The sequence below is a fragment of the Coccinella septempunctata genome, chromosome 8, assembly GCF_907165205.1.
Source record: "Coccinella septempunctata chromosome 8, icCocSept1.1, whole genome shotgun sequence".
Classification (NCBI taxonomy): Eukaryota; Metazoa; Arthropoda; class Insecta; order Coleoptera; family Coccinellidae; genus Coccinella; species Coccinella septempunctata.
In genome coordinates this window covers 4,163,871-4,178,492 of record NC_058196.1, presented here as the reverse complement: position 1 = coordinate 4,178,492, position 14,622 = coordinate 4,163,871, and the positions used below count along the sequence as shown (strand labels likewise).

Here is a 14,622-nt window from a genome sequence, read left to right as displayed (position 1 = left end):
TATCATATTCTTCAAAAGAATAATACTTTGCTAAAAGTCTAAATTCGTGAAACTGTAACATGATTATTTGTTATTTTGATTCTGCTTGTAATTTTGAGAAACTAAAATTATGTTAACTATTCAAAGATCACAAGAATGAATGAAAAAAAATTCATAGGATAAGTTTCGATATGTTCTCAATTGAAAAGGAAATCGTTTATGCAAATTCAACCTAGAATTCCGAGAACATTCTATCTTATTTTTCGAAAGATTAATACTCTGCTAAAAGTTTATAATCTAAGTAATGTAATGTAATTCTCACGAAACGGTATCATGATTATTTGTTATTTTGAATATGCATGTAATTTTGAGGAACCGAAATGATTTTCTGCTAGTCAAAGTCCACAAAAATGAAAGAAATAAGCCTGTTTTATATTTCAAAACGCAAACAAAAAGAAGAAACAGTTTATTTGATTATTGAAGGGTTGAAAATATCGAATCAAAATTTTGAAACAATACGATAAGTGGAGAAATATTTTCAACGAAAAGAATATCAATTCTGCAAATGTATTGAATTAGTACGCGGTTAGAGTGGCTATTCAAAAAAATTTAAAAAGTGATTAGTGGGAAATATAAGAAACCTGAAATTCAATGGAGACTTGATTAAATGAAAAATATTTCGATGTTATGCTGAATATACACTACTTACATCAACTCCTTGTACCAATTATTAGTTAACTTCATTTTCGAATTTTATCGATACGGTATTCTGAATGAAAAAATTCACAAAACTTTGTCAATGATCTAGAAGACACTAAGGATTTCGCCAAAATTTTCAACTTCTCAAAAGAGCGAACAGAGTTATACTGAATAGAACTTTATCTACTAAAAGAGTAGGGATGCCGAATTTTGAGAAAACTCATTAACTATCGGTCAGGTTTCTACCTGGAGTTTCGAGAACATTCTATCTTTTTTTTTTCGAAATAATGATATTTTGCTAAAAGTCTATATTCGTGAAACTGTATCATGATTATTTGTTATTTCGATTCTTCATGTAATTTTAAGAAACTGAAATCATGTTTAATATTCAAAGATCAAAAGAATGAATGAAAAAAAAATTTATATTTGGATAAGCAAAAAGAAAAAAAGATAATTGAAATATTGAAAATATTGAATCACAATTGAGAAACCGAACGATAGGTTTTGGAATGTTCTCAATTGAAAAGGAAATCAATAATGCAAATTTAACCTAGAATTTCGAGTAAATTCTATCCTATTTTTCAAAAGAATAATACTTTGCTAAAATTCTATTCTCGCGAAACGGTATCATGATTGTTTGTTATTTTGAATATGCATGTAATTTTGAAGAACCGAAATGATTTTCTGCTAGTCAAAGTCCACAAAAATGAAAGAAATAAGCCTGTTTTATATTTCAAAACCCAAACAAAAGGAAGAAACAGTTTATTTGATTATTGAAGGGTTGAAAACATTGAATCACAATTTTGAAACCATGCGATGAGTGGAGAAATATTTTCAACGAAAAGAATCAATTCAGCAAATGTATTGAATTAGTACGAGGTTAGAGTGGCTATTCAAAAAAATTTAAAAATTGGTTAGTGAGAAATATAAGAAACCTGAAATTCACTGGAGACTTGATTAAATGAAAAATATCTTGATGTTATTAACTTTTTCTACACTAACTAATTCGAAGTCATTCTGAATATACACTACTTACATCAGCTTCTCGTACCAATCATTAGTTAACTTCATTTTCAAATTTTATCGATACGGTATTCTGAATGAAAAGATTCACAAAACTTTGCCAATGATCTAGAAGACACTAAGGAATACGCCGAAATTTTCAACTTCTCAAAAGAGCGAACAGTGTTATACTGAATAGAACGTTATCTACTGAAAGAGTAGCGATGCAGAATTTTGAGAGCACGCATTAACTAACGGTCAGGTTTCTACCTGGAATTTCGAGAACATTCTATCATATTTTTCAAAAGAACAATACTTTGCTAAAAGTCTAAATTCTTGAAACTGTATCATGATCATTTGTTATTTCGATTCTTCATGTAATTTCTAAAAACTGCAATTATGTTAACCATTCAAATATCACAAGAATGAATGAAAAAAAAACTTTCATTTCTGAGAGCAAAAAGAAAAAAGATAATTGAAATATTGAAAATATTGAATCACAATTGAGAAACCGAACGATAGGATTTGGAAGGTTCTCAATTGAAAAGGAAATCAATAATGCAAATTTAATCTAGAATTTCGACAACATTCTATCCTATTTTTCAAAAGAATAATACTTTGCTGAAATTCTATTCTCGCGAAACGGTATCATGATTATTTGTTATTTTGAATATGCATGTAATTTTGAAGAACCGAAATGATTTTCTGCTACTCAAAGTCCACAAAAATGAAAGAAATAAGCCTGTTTCATATCTCAAGACGCAAACAAAACGGGGAACGAGTATAATTGATTATTGAAGGGTTGAAAATATTGAATCACAATTTTGAAACAATAGGATGAGTGGAGAAATATTTTTAACGGAAAGAATATCAATTCTGCAAATGTATTGAATTAGTACGGGGTTAGAGTGGCTATTCAAACAGATTCAAAAATTGATTAGTGGGAAATATAAGAAACCTGAAATTCTCTGGAGACTTGATTGAATGAAAAATATTTTGATGTTAACAACTTTTTCTACACTAATTAATTCGAAGTCATGCTGAATATACACTACTTACATCAACTTCTCGTACCAATCATTAGTTAACCTAATTTTCAAATTTTATCGATACGGTATTCTGAATGAAAAAATTCACACAATTTTGCCAATGATCGAGAAGACACTGAGGAATTCGCCGAGATTTTCAACCTCTCAAAAGAGCGAACAGAGTTATACTGAATAGAATTTCAGAACATGACGTTATCTAGTGAAAGAGTAGGGATGCAGAATTTTGAGAAAACGCATTAACTTTCGATCAGGTTTTTACCTGGAGTTTCGAGAACATTCTATTTCATTCGTCGAAAGCATATTACCTCACGAAAAATCAATATTCTTGAAGAGGAATAATGTTTTTGGGTTATTTTGATTCTGCCTGTAATTTTGAAGAACCGTGTAGATGTTCAACTACTCAAAGTCCACAAGCATTAAATGGAAAAACAGTCTTATGAATGCCAAAGGTAAATAAAATGAATAAAGTCAGAATTGAAATTTTATAATTGTTGGAAATTTTGAATCACAATTATGAAATCATACGTTAAAATTTGAAATGGTCTCAATCGAAGAAAATACTGCAGATATATAAGTATAGAAATGGTTACAGTAACGTTCCGAAAAAATTGAGTAATTCTCTATTGAAAATTATGAAAATCCTGAAATTCAGAGAAATCACTGCCTATTATAAAACAGAGCTTTATGACTTTAGCCTTGCGGCTTTCACACTCCTCTTCAGAGGAAAATTCACTTATCCCAGATATCTCAGATATCAAAAGGATTAAGCTCTGTTGGAGCCCTTTCCAGGTTTTCGGGCTCGTGGTGTTGGTCGGGTTCAGGTCGCTCCTCGGATCCCTGCTGTAATTTGGATTCCTGCTCCGTCCGCACTTCCTGTCGGAGCAGACGGTGTTCCTCTGAATTTCCCATGTACTTGCGTACAGTTCTCGCCGTTCCCAGCAGTACCGCCTTCTGCATCACTCTAGAGATATTTTCGTCCAGCTGAAGTTTCCTCAAGTTCTCCAGTAGTTTCTTCGGTATCAGGCCTGTAGATGATATGACAATAGGGATGGTCTTGACATCTTTCAGCTTCCACTGTCTCCTGGTTTGCTCCTCGAGATCTCTGTACTTTGAAATTTTTTCAGCGTGCCTATCTAGAAGATTGTTATTATTTGGAATCGCCACATCGATGAAAAGTGCTGTGTCCTCATCCTTATTGAGCAATATGAGGTCTGGTCTATTGTGGGTTATTTTCCGGTCTGTGAGAACCGTGCGATCCCAATAGAGCTTGTGATGTTCATTTTCCAATACAGCATCCGGATGGTAATTGTAATAAGAAACCTTTTTCGAACTTAGAAGTTGGTGTTTTAGTGCCAATTCTTGGTGAAGAATCTTCGCAACGGCATCATGTCTATTTTTGTACTCCGTGCCCGCGAACTTCTGACATCCCCCGGTGATGTGCTGGATAGTTTCATGTGTCGCACAGCCATAACGATAGCCATCATCCGCCACTGAGGCATCCTTGGCGATATATTTCATGTAGTTCCTTGTTGGAATCACCTGATCCTGGATGGCAAGCATGAAGCCCTCTGTCTCAGGAAACAACCTTCCGGAAGTCAACCAGTAGTTCGACGCAGAAATGTCGACGTAATCATGGTTGACCTCGTTCTGGTGCCTCCCATGCAAAGGTTTGCCAATCAGTTTCTGCATTTTACTTTCTGCAGAGTGTTCGACGGTTTCCAAGTGGTCCTGCTGTAGCTTTAACGGTGTAGAAGTATCAGCAACACAAACTACTCGATGGAGTTCTGACGAAGCAGCCTTGCTCAGAAAATATTTTCGAAGTCCTTCAATTTCCTGGGTCATACGGTTGGACAAATCAACAATTCCTCTACCCCCAAGATGTCGTGGCAGCTCGGTCCGTTCTATTGAGCTTTTGGGGTGATGTTTATTGTGTTTAGTGAGCATCGTCCTTATTTTTCTTTGTAAGGCTGCTAAATCGGTGGTGGTCCAAGAGATGATACCGAATGAGTAGCTCAGCGCCGAGCAAGCGTAGGTATTGATAGCTTTTATCAGATTCTTGCTGTAAAGGCCAGTTCTCATTATCCTTCTCAATCTTCGGGTGAACTCCTCCGTTAGTTCTTTCTTCATCTGGATCTGATTGATTTTTCTTGCCTATTTTATGCCCAGATACTTGTATGTGTCTCCTTCCTTCAATGCTTCAATTTCTGCACCTTCTCTGAGTTTGAACGTACCATCTTCTATTTTCCATCTCGTTATGTTGAGCAGTCGACATTTTTCTAATCCAAACTTCATTTTGATGTCTTCCGAAAATCCTTCCACCATTTTCAGCATCTGTTGCATTTGTTTTTTGGTAGATGCGAAGAGTTTCAAATCGTCCATGTAAAGGAGATGATTCAGTTTCATCATAGTTCTACTGCCGCTTTTGATGGCAAATCCGTAGTCCGTAGAGTTCAATCTATGAGACAAGGGATTCAGAGCCATGCAGAACTACAGAGGGCTCAGCGAATCCCCTTGGAAAATTCCGCGTCTTATTGGAATAGGTCCTGTCGTAATGGAGCCATCTGCGGCTTTCATTTGAAGACTAGTACGCCAGGTTGACATAGCGTTTTTCAGGAACTTAACAATATTGGGATCCACCTTGTAAATATTCAAGATAGTCAAGAGCCATTCGTGAGGTATGGAATCGAATGCTTTCTTGTAGTCTATGTACGCAGCGTAAAGATTCCTTCGCTTGGAGAACGCTTGATTGCCGATAACTGAATCAATTATTAGCTGTTTTTTGCACCCTCTGCTCTCTTTGGTGCATCCTTTTTGTTGCATGGCGATGATGTTATTCCTTTCGCAATGGTTGTGAATTCGATTTGAAATGCACGATGTGATTAATTTGTACATCGTTGGAAGACATGTGATTGGTCGGTATTTGGATGGGTCTTCTGTATTCCTTTGGCCTTTAGGTAACAGGTACGTTGTGCCATGTGTAAGGAATATTGGCATTCTTTCAGGATTTTCAATGACATCATTTATTGCGGAGGTCAATTTGTCATGCATGATCCAAAGTTTCTTGATACAGAAGTTCTGTAATCCATCAGGCCCAGGTGTTTTCCAGTTGTGTAGTCCTCTGATAGCTGATTTTACTTCTTCAATTGTGATTATGTCATGTTGTATCGGCTCATATTTTACAGCTTCAGACTTTTCATCTTCAATTCATCCGGTATCTCCATTGAACTGAGGTTTCGTTGATAATTGTTCGGTCCAGAATTGTTCAATGGCTTCTTTTGGTGGTAACTTTCCATTTTCTCCATCAGACGATGTGAGTGACCGGTAGAAAGTTTCTTCCGACTTTTCGAATGAATTGTTGTCTCTTTTCCGGCTATAATTGCTTTTATATCTTCTCAGGCGTTCTGCATACAGACTTAGCTTTTGCTTCAGAGTGTCGAGGCAGTGGTGAGCTGAAGCATTCTCAGTCTCTCGTTCTGTGTGTGTTCTGTTTCTATCCATGATTTCTTTGGCAGCTTTCACAACCTTCCTTCCGCGATTTCCGTTCACGTACTCCGTCAGTCGTCCAATGTCTCTTATTAGTCTCTCTGTTTTGTGTTGAAGACGTTTCTGCCATGGTGGCGCATATAATTTGTGTAATTTTGGACCATCGTTGTTCGTTCGGCGAATTTTTGCCCCTATGATTTTAGCCGTCGTTAGCGCTGCACAGTAAAAAACTAGATGAAGATATTCCAATGAACTGCCATTCTGTAGGTACTCAGGTAAAACGTCCTTATTCAAGATGTCGATTATGAGTGACATATTCTTGGATGTATTGAGTCGGGGAAGTGCTATTCGATGAAGAGGATCTGTTCCTTCCAATTCGGCAAAATATCTCCTCATCTCAGAGTCAATTTGTCGGTGGAGCTCTTCCCTATCGTCCTGGTGTTCTGCCTCACTTGGGTTGCAAGATGGACTTTCAGCGTCAATTTCTTCTGGCTGTTGTTGCCCAGGCATGTGAATCTCATCAGAGATGTTGGTGTCGCTCTCTGTTACTGGCGGACGCTGAAGTTCTTGTTTAATTGCGTCGATTCTGGCCATTGGTATTAGTTCATTTCTCAGAATTACGCGGTACTGGTCTGCCACCCGTTGTTCAGTGACATTTATATTTGGGTAGGCGTTGCAGAATTCCTCATGGAGCCTTTTCCTATAGTTGTTCGTGTTCTGCCCTAGTCCCGTGATGGAGTTATATATGCGCACAATAGTTTCATTCATGGACGTTGTCCACTTCATGCGCTTTCTAACTAACCCCGCTTGGGTAAGCACTGGCTGAATATCCTGCGCAGCACCTTCAGCGGTTCGAGTCGGCAATTGAATTGGACTCGTTGGTTGCTGTTGTTGCTTTGGAGCTGTAGCTTCTTCTGCAGCAGGAGCCCGCTTCCTCAACATCCTGCCACCGACGTCCCGCATGCTGTCATGTCCAGCGCCGGCTCCAGACATGCCCTGACGATTATATTATTTGTATTATTATTATTAACATTTTTTATATTGATTTGAATTCAGAAGAGCAAACAGAAAGAATAAAGCGATCATTCAAATATGGAAAGAGTTGAAAATATTGAATCAGGACTATAAAACCATACGATAAGTTTTGAAATGTTCTCAATTTATTTATTTATTTATTGATACAACTCATACAGATTCCACAATACAAGTATTCTAGTTTCCGATTCTTGAGTCGGCTATTACTAATAACAATTGTACACTAATAATTATCAATCCGATTCAATTTTAACCATTACGGTTTTTGAATATACAATACATAATTGAAATCATCAACAAAAGAATGAAACAAAAAAAAAAAAATTGAAATCAAGTTTGAACTCTCATGTTGCAATTATTGAATCATAGAAGTAGTCATACAGTTTTCGCTTTATTTGAGATGTTGAGTGCGAAAACAAATCACATACATCCTGAACCCTATTGTACTTATCACACATTGAATGTATTGGAGAAAATCTCATATAATTTGTTCTAGGGCAAGGTAAATAGAATGTAGAATGAGATCTCACATTAATCCTCGGTACTGAGAAAAGTAATTTATCAAGTGTAGCACTGTCAGTATTTTCATTTGTGATAGTTTTATGTAGGTAAACTATTTCAGCAATAAATCTTCTATTTTCTAGTGTTATTAAATTATAATTTTTTAAATTATTGTTAAAATTATTTTTACTCTTACGTAATAAAAAGTTAACATTATTAAGAAATTTCTTGATTACACCTTCAATCTTTCTTTGTTGACACAAATAACTAGGATTCCAAACAACCGAACAATACTCAAGTCTAGATATAACATATGAATCAAATAGGATTTTTAATGTTCTAAAGTTTGTGAACTCTCTAGTGTTCCTCAAAATGAACCCAAGCATCTTATAAGAATTTTTAACTACTTCATCAATATGATCATTAAAGGTTAAAGATCTATCAAATGATACACCTAAATCTTTGATTTTCTCGAGTCTAGTCAAGGGATCACCGTCCACAGCATAATTATAGATAAGGTCCACCTTTTTTCTAGAAAATGTTACAAGATAACATTTCGCACTGTTAAATGTCAGTTTATTTCTTTTAGCCCAGGCCACAACCCTATCCAAATCAGACCTCAGTTCCTCTGCATCATTAGGATTTCTAATAATCCTATATAACTTCACATCATCAGCATAGAGACTCATCTCAGAGAAAGTCACAACATCAACAATATCATTGATATAAAGAAGGAACAACAAGGGCCCAAGGTTTGAACCCTGTGGTACCCCTGATGTGGCTTCGAAGTTTTCAGAAAAAAATTGATTTATCCTCACACACTGAGTTCTCCCACCCAAATAAGAACCAAAAAAAGAAACCAAATGAAGTGAAAAATTGTGTATATGCAGAAGCTTAAACAATATAATGTCATGGGGTACCCTATCGAAGGCTTTAACTGCATCCAGATAAAGCACATCTACTTGAGAATGATTAGAAAAGGCATTCAAGGAATATTCAACAAACTCGATCAAGTTTGATGATGTAGACCTACCAGCAGTGAAACCATGCTGTTGAACTGGGATTTTGTTCTTCACGTGAAACATAATATATTTATATAAGACCGATTCAAACACTTTTGCAATATTTGAAATGATAGAAATAGGCCGGTAATTCACTATTTTTTCTTTTTCACCCGTTTTATATACTGGGCATATGAAGGCTGTTTTAAGACATGTCGGAAAACTAGCTGTTTTCAAGGATAAATTAAATAATATGAAAAATGGTTTCGCAAAAATATCTGCACACTGCCTAATTACACATGCCGGTAAATTATCAGGACCCATACTTTTTTTTGGTTTCAAATTTTGAATAGCCTCTTCAATATCTTCCACAGTTATCTGACTTATATGGAAAAACCCACCACGATCAGCATTGCAAACATTATCTAAACAACCCGGTTCCTGCCTTGTATAATTTTTAGAGAAGTGATCTGCAAATGCATTAACTATTTGTGAACCGTCTGATAAGATTTCACCCCCATACTCCATCTCACCTGGTATCCTAGTGATATCTTTTTTGTTATTGATAAAATTCCAAAACTTTTTAGGGTTTTCTTGAAGTTCTACTTCTACATTCATCAAATATTTTTTATAAGCAGTTCTAATATCTTTTTTAATTTTGGATCTTAATTCATTGAATCTTTCATAGTAACAACTTAGTAAATGCCTCTTATATAGTCTATGATATTTATTTTTTTGTTTTATATTATTAATTATATCACTACAATTGAAAACAGAATCGATAATGCAAATTCAGCTCAGATAGACGATATGAGAGATAAAGAAAAATTATCAACTCCTCTTTTGTAGAGCTCAGAAAGTTCTATAAAAAATCAATGATGCTATATATGTAACTCTCGTGAATAACCCAATTAATCCGTTTCAACGTTATATATTTGATTCGAGAATATTCTCCATTTAAAGAGGTGTTTTGAGCAACCTCAAATAAAGTAACCTCAGTTAAAATACTGAAAGAGTTGAAATTATTATATCAAAATTTTGGAACCATACGATGAGTGGAGAAATGGTTTTAATAAAAGAAATTATTCCTGCGAATGTATTGAAAGAGAAAGAGGTAAGAGAAAGGTTCCGAAAAAATTCAAGAATACTCCAAATAATTCTTCGGTACGCTCTTCTATAGAAAATGAACTTACGGGAAGTGTTGATTTCGAGGAAGTGAACAAGTTGATTGAATACAAAAAAGGAAAATTATCTCACTGAGCGGGTACTTATTTTTCAAAAACAAAAATTTTCAGTTATTTTCTGTTGTGAACATACTTCATAAAAATATTTGTTATGAAATTAACATAATCGCTATTTTATTTTTTTGAAAATTTGAATTGTTAGATGGTTTCAAGAATGAAAAAATATAATTTTTGGCTTATTTATTTATTTGAATAATTATAACAGAGTATGGGCACTGGAAAATCTGCTGCTTTGGGCGCTGACTCTCTCAAGATAGTCCTTCAGGATTTGCGGGATGACGTCCATGTGATTGGCGGGTGGTATCGCCGTTATGTTAGACAGCGTTCTTTTCACTACAGAATGGTCTTATTCCTCGTCGTCGCTGATATCGGACAACGCCAATTGTATTCTGAGATCGCTGGAGGAGAAATTAAGGATTAGTTGAATGCGAATCTACGGTTTGGAATGCGGTTCGAAAGCGTTTGACGGAGAGTTACTTACGCTGATGTCCCAGAGATGTTGTGCAAGGTTTGATCGGAAAGTTTTTCATTCTGTTCTGAAAAGGAAAAATAATGGTTACTAGATAAAAATTTCGAATTTTGGTGAAAGCCAGCAAGGTCTAGATCTATTCTCGCAACCAATTACCTCATAGGTGATCAGAAGTTTTCCTAGTTAAAGTTCTGAGCAGCATTATGTGCAATACTTCGACAATACATTTCATATCAATTTACATTGTAGCCTTGAGAAAAAGCTGAATAATGTCCGAAACGTCGGCCAAATGATAAAGAAATTCAGTAGTTCAGATTCCTTAAAATCTCATCATATATGAAAAAATGGACCTTAACGAAACAAAAAGTTTCAACAAGCTGAAAGACCCCGCCAAAAAATCGAATTCCCTAAAATTTTCGCAAGTGAAAACGAACAAGTTTTCGAATGAAAATCAGGTTATTTAGAACCATCACATCGGCTGAAAACTGCCCGTTCGCGGATTTCCATTCAGGCTTCCTGTGATATTGTATTTCAATTTTATCACGTGATTGGCGATTTTCATGTTCCGTTCGACGTCCCTGAATTTTGACTCAAGATTTGAAATGAAGTCTGTGTGTATACGTTGAAATTTCATTGCAAAGACAAATCAGAGAAATTTGGTTTCGAAAGAAATTTTAGTTTCTCAGATGAGTTGAATGTTGGGAGCGTAAATGTGGAGATAAATTATTTGTACTTACTCGGGGTAGAGGAACCTTTACAAAGGGGCATCTCTGATAGCTGAAATTGAAAAAAGGAATTAGTGTTGATCGATGTGTGGTTTATTTTTCTCCCTATCAATATGAAAAAAATGTAGGATTGAAATAGGAAAAAAATATCTTATCAAACTCACCGTTGCCTTAGGATGATGGAAGATAATTTTTTTTTTGTTAATATCCAACCCCGAAATGGGAACAATAGGCGAAAGTTTTGCTTTCATAATGATCATTTCCTTCAGAGCCCTGTCTACTTCGAAGTTCGAGGAAGCTGGACTCTGGTGAAGTAGAGTTTTTCTGTCCTGTAAAATAAAAATCATGTGTGAGTATTAAGGATACCTCGTTTCGATAATGAAATTTACTACGATTTTTGAAAGAGTCTGGAGTTGACAAGAGTTCACTTATTTACCACTCAGAACGTTTATTGGATGGAAATGCTGAGAGGATAATACATGCTGTACGTCGAATTACGAAGGCAATAGAATAATTTAAATAAATCCAAAATCTTTCAGCTCGTATTTCACAGCGAGGCATAATTTTTAGAAGAACTGGTGTTTCATACTTACCGGTACAGGAACGGCTGTACGCCTCACTTGATTATGACTAGGATCACCCATGGTCATAGGACGACGCATTATTAGTGGAGATAGACCATTTACTTTCTGTTTGTAGGCGGCATAGTTGTAGTTAATTTGCCTATTCTTGTGGCCCTGATAAGGGCCGCGTTCGTGGGGTCTGATGTCGAAGGGCCTTTGTTGGTTCGATACGGGGCCGGCTGGACGGGTCATTCGATAAGCAGTAGGACGACCCATGGCCATAGGACGACGCATCATTTGTTGATATGCGCCGTTTCCGCTATGTTCGTAGTTGTTTTTGTTGATTTGCCTGACCTGGTGGCCCTGAAAAGGGCCGCTTTCGTGTGGCCTGCTGTCGACTGGCCTGTGTTGAATCGGTTTCTTCTCGGGCATAAAATGAAAGCCAGGATGGTGGTGGTTATTTTTCTTCATCAACTCGTGCCTGGCTTCAACAGAAGTTGGTCTGCAAGGAAAAATATTGATTAGTATTCTGTTTATATAAAGTAGTTCAGTAAAAGTTTGGGTATTTCAAAAAGGGCTGCACATTGAGATATGACGCGTTGCACGATAAAATGTGCATCAAGATGATTTGAATCTTCCTTGACTGAAGTCAAGGATAACATCTTCATAATGCTCGTCACAAAAATTGAGCAGTGACATTCTACCGATCAATCCTGACAAGTATTTGAAATAAGTTGGAAAAATAGCGTTGTTGAGACACATCTCAATGTCAGTAAGGGTCTTGTGAATTCTACATTTAATTACCTGTTTGCTGGCTGATGGGGTGGCATGTGTGTTCTCGGTTGCACCGCATATAGAGTGGTGAAACCAGGCTGGATCAAGAACTTCTCCCCATCGAATAAATGCTTGGCCCTGCTATACTCTCCCAGTACGCCGTTAATTCTTTTCACCAACGGGTCATTCTTATTTGTAGGAACCTGAGAAAAATTAAAAAAAATTGGGATCAGTTGAAAGATGATTAAAGCAAGGCTACTAGGATAATTTTTCAAAATTATAATGACTCATACAGTTTTGAATTATCATTTCATTATCGAAGATGTTATGATATTGTAAAGTTTCGAAGTTGTCGAAAAAATTAAAATGGGGGGATTTATACGCGAGGACTCCATGAAATAATGTTATGGCTTAGAGATCCATATCATTATGTCTACATAAAATATCACTTCTAAAATATTGTGATTAATCTATAGGGAAAGATGATAGAACAAATACTGACTGGCGGATCGAAACTAAAAAAGGTGCGTTTAAGAATCCCCAATCCCGGATTGTGGGTCATAGGCCCATTTTATATTCAAATTGGATACCATCTGATGGGCGCTAAGATGTTCTGAATCTCTTTTTTTGCATTTCACAGAACCTTTCGTGCTTGTGGAAAATGGATCGATATAATGTGTGGAAATTGGTCATGAGAAATACGTGGGTATTTGTTTTGACATTCTGAAAAATACACTTTCGATTGGGTATTGAAATATGCACGGAAAGATGATTTCATAAGGGGCCGTTGTGAGACTGGGTCACATTTCAAGAAGGTGAGAGATCAGACGGTAAATACATCAACAGCTCTTTCTGTTTTTATCCTGATGTGAGCAGTTCTTCCTAGAAGGTGATAATACTAACACCCTGGAATATATCACTAAGGGTACTTGAAACTGATAGGACTCATCGAAAAACACAATAAACTTTTCGGAAGCACATCAGTGGTTATTTGTAAAAATATGTAATAAATGGTTCAAAGCTCACCTTAACTGGATTTCCGAAGAGGGGGGGAAGCACTTGTGGTGTACCTCCCGTATTTTCTTGCATCCTGGCTCTCAACTGTTTTTCCTGCTCCCGCCGGCGTTCCCTGTAAATAACGAATGGGTTAATATTAGGCTCAACAGGTACATGACTGCCAAACAATACAAAGAGCAACAAAAAATTGATGTACGTAAAAAGGAGATAGGCACAAAAATAATGAATTCAGCGAGAATCGAATTTCATCATAGGTGTCGCAAACTTGATCGGATCTCGTCTATTTTTTGACCTCGAAGTGGTAATCCATGATCTACTTCATTATATCACTACCGTTATCAATTAGTTCGATATCAAGCAGCAGTCCAAAAACTCGTGTTCAGAGGAGAGTCAGTCATTCAGATTGAATAAGAACTATGAGACATTATGATATGTTTTTAAATGTATCCTATTGAAAACAGCTCTATAGTTAGAAAAGCAAACAAGATGAAGAATGTGATGATTGGAATATCAGAATTGTTGAAAATATTGAATCACAATTATGCAACCATACCTTGAGTTTTTTAGATGTTTCTGAGTTTAAGAGATACAAAACTGCAAATTCAACTGGGAATTTAGAGGACATTCCATCTTATATTCAAAAAAATGATATTTCGCGAAAAATATATATTTGTGAAACAGTATAATGATTTTTGGTTATTTTAATTCTGCATGTCATTTCGAAAACCAGAAATTATGTTAACTATTCAAAGTTCACAAGAATGAATGAAAAAAAAATTTTTATTCGGAAGAATTATACTGAATAAAATTTCTGAACTTTATTTAGTAAAAAAGTAGGGATGCAGAATATTGAGAGAACGCATTAACTATCGATCAGGTTTCTACCTGGAATTTCAAGAACATTCTATCATATTCTTCAAAAGAATAATACTTTGCTAAAAGTCTAAATTCGTGAAACTGTAACATGATTATTTGTTATTTTGATTCTGCTTGTAATTTTGAGAAACTAAAATTATGTTAACTATTCAAAGATCACAAGAATGAATGAAAAAAAATTCATATTTGGAAGAGCAAAAGGAGG

General features: G+C 35.7%; 1 long non-coding RNA gene across 1 annotated transcript; it reads right to left on the bottom strand.

Annotated features, from left to right (window-relative positions):
* Positions 1-12,640: 12,640 nt before the first annotated feature.
* LOC123318805 lies at positions 12,641-13,742 on the bottom strand. Its single transcript, XR_006538400.1, has 2 exons — positions 13,551-13,742; positions 12,641-12,727 (listed from the first exon to the last, which is right to left on the bottom strand). It is a non-coding gene; the product is annotated as an uncharacterized LOC123318805 (long non-coding RNA).
* Positions 13,743-14,622: the final 880 nt, after the last annotated feature.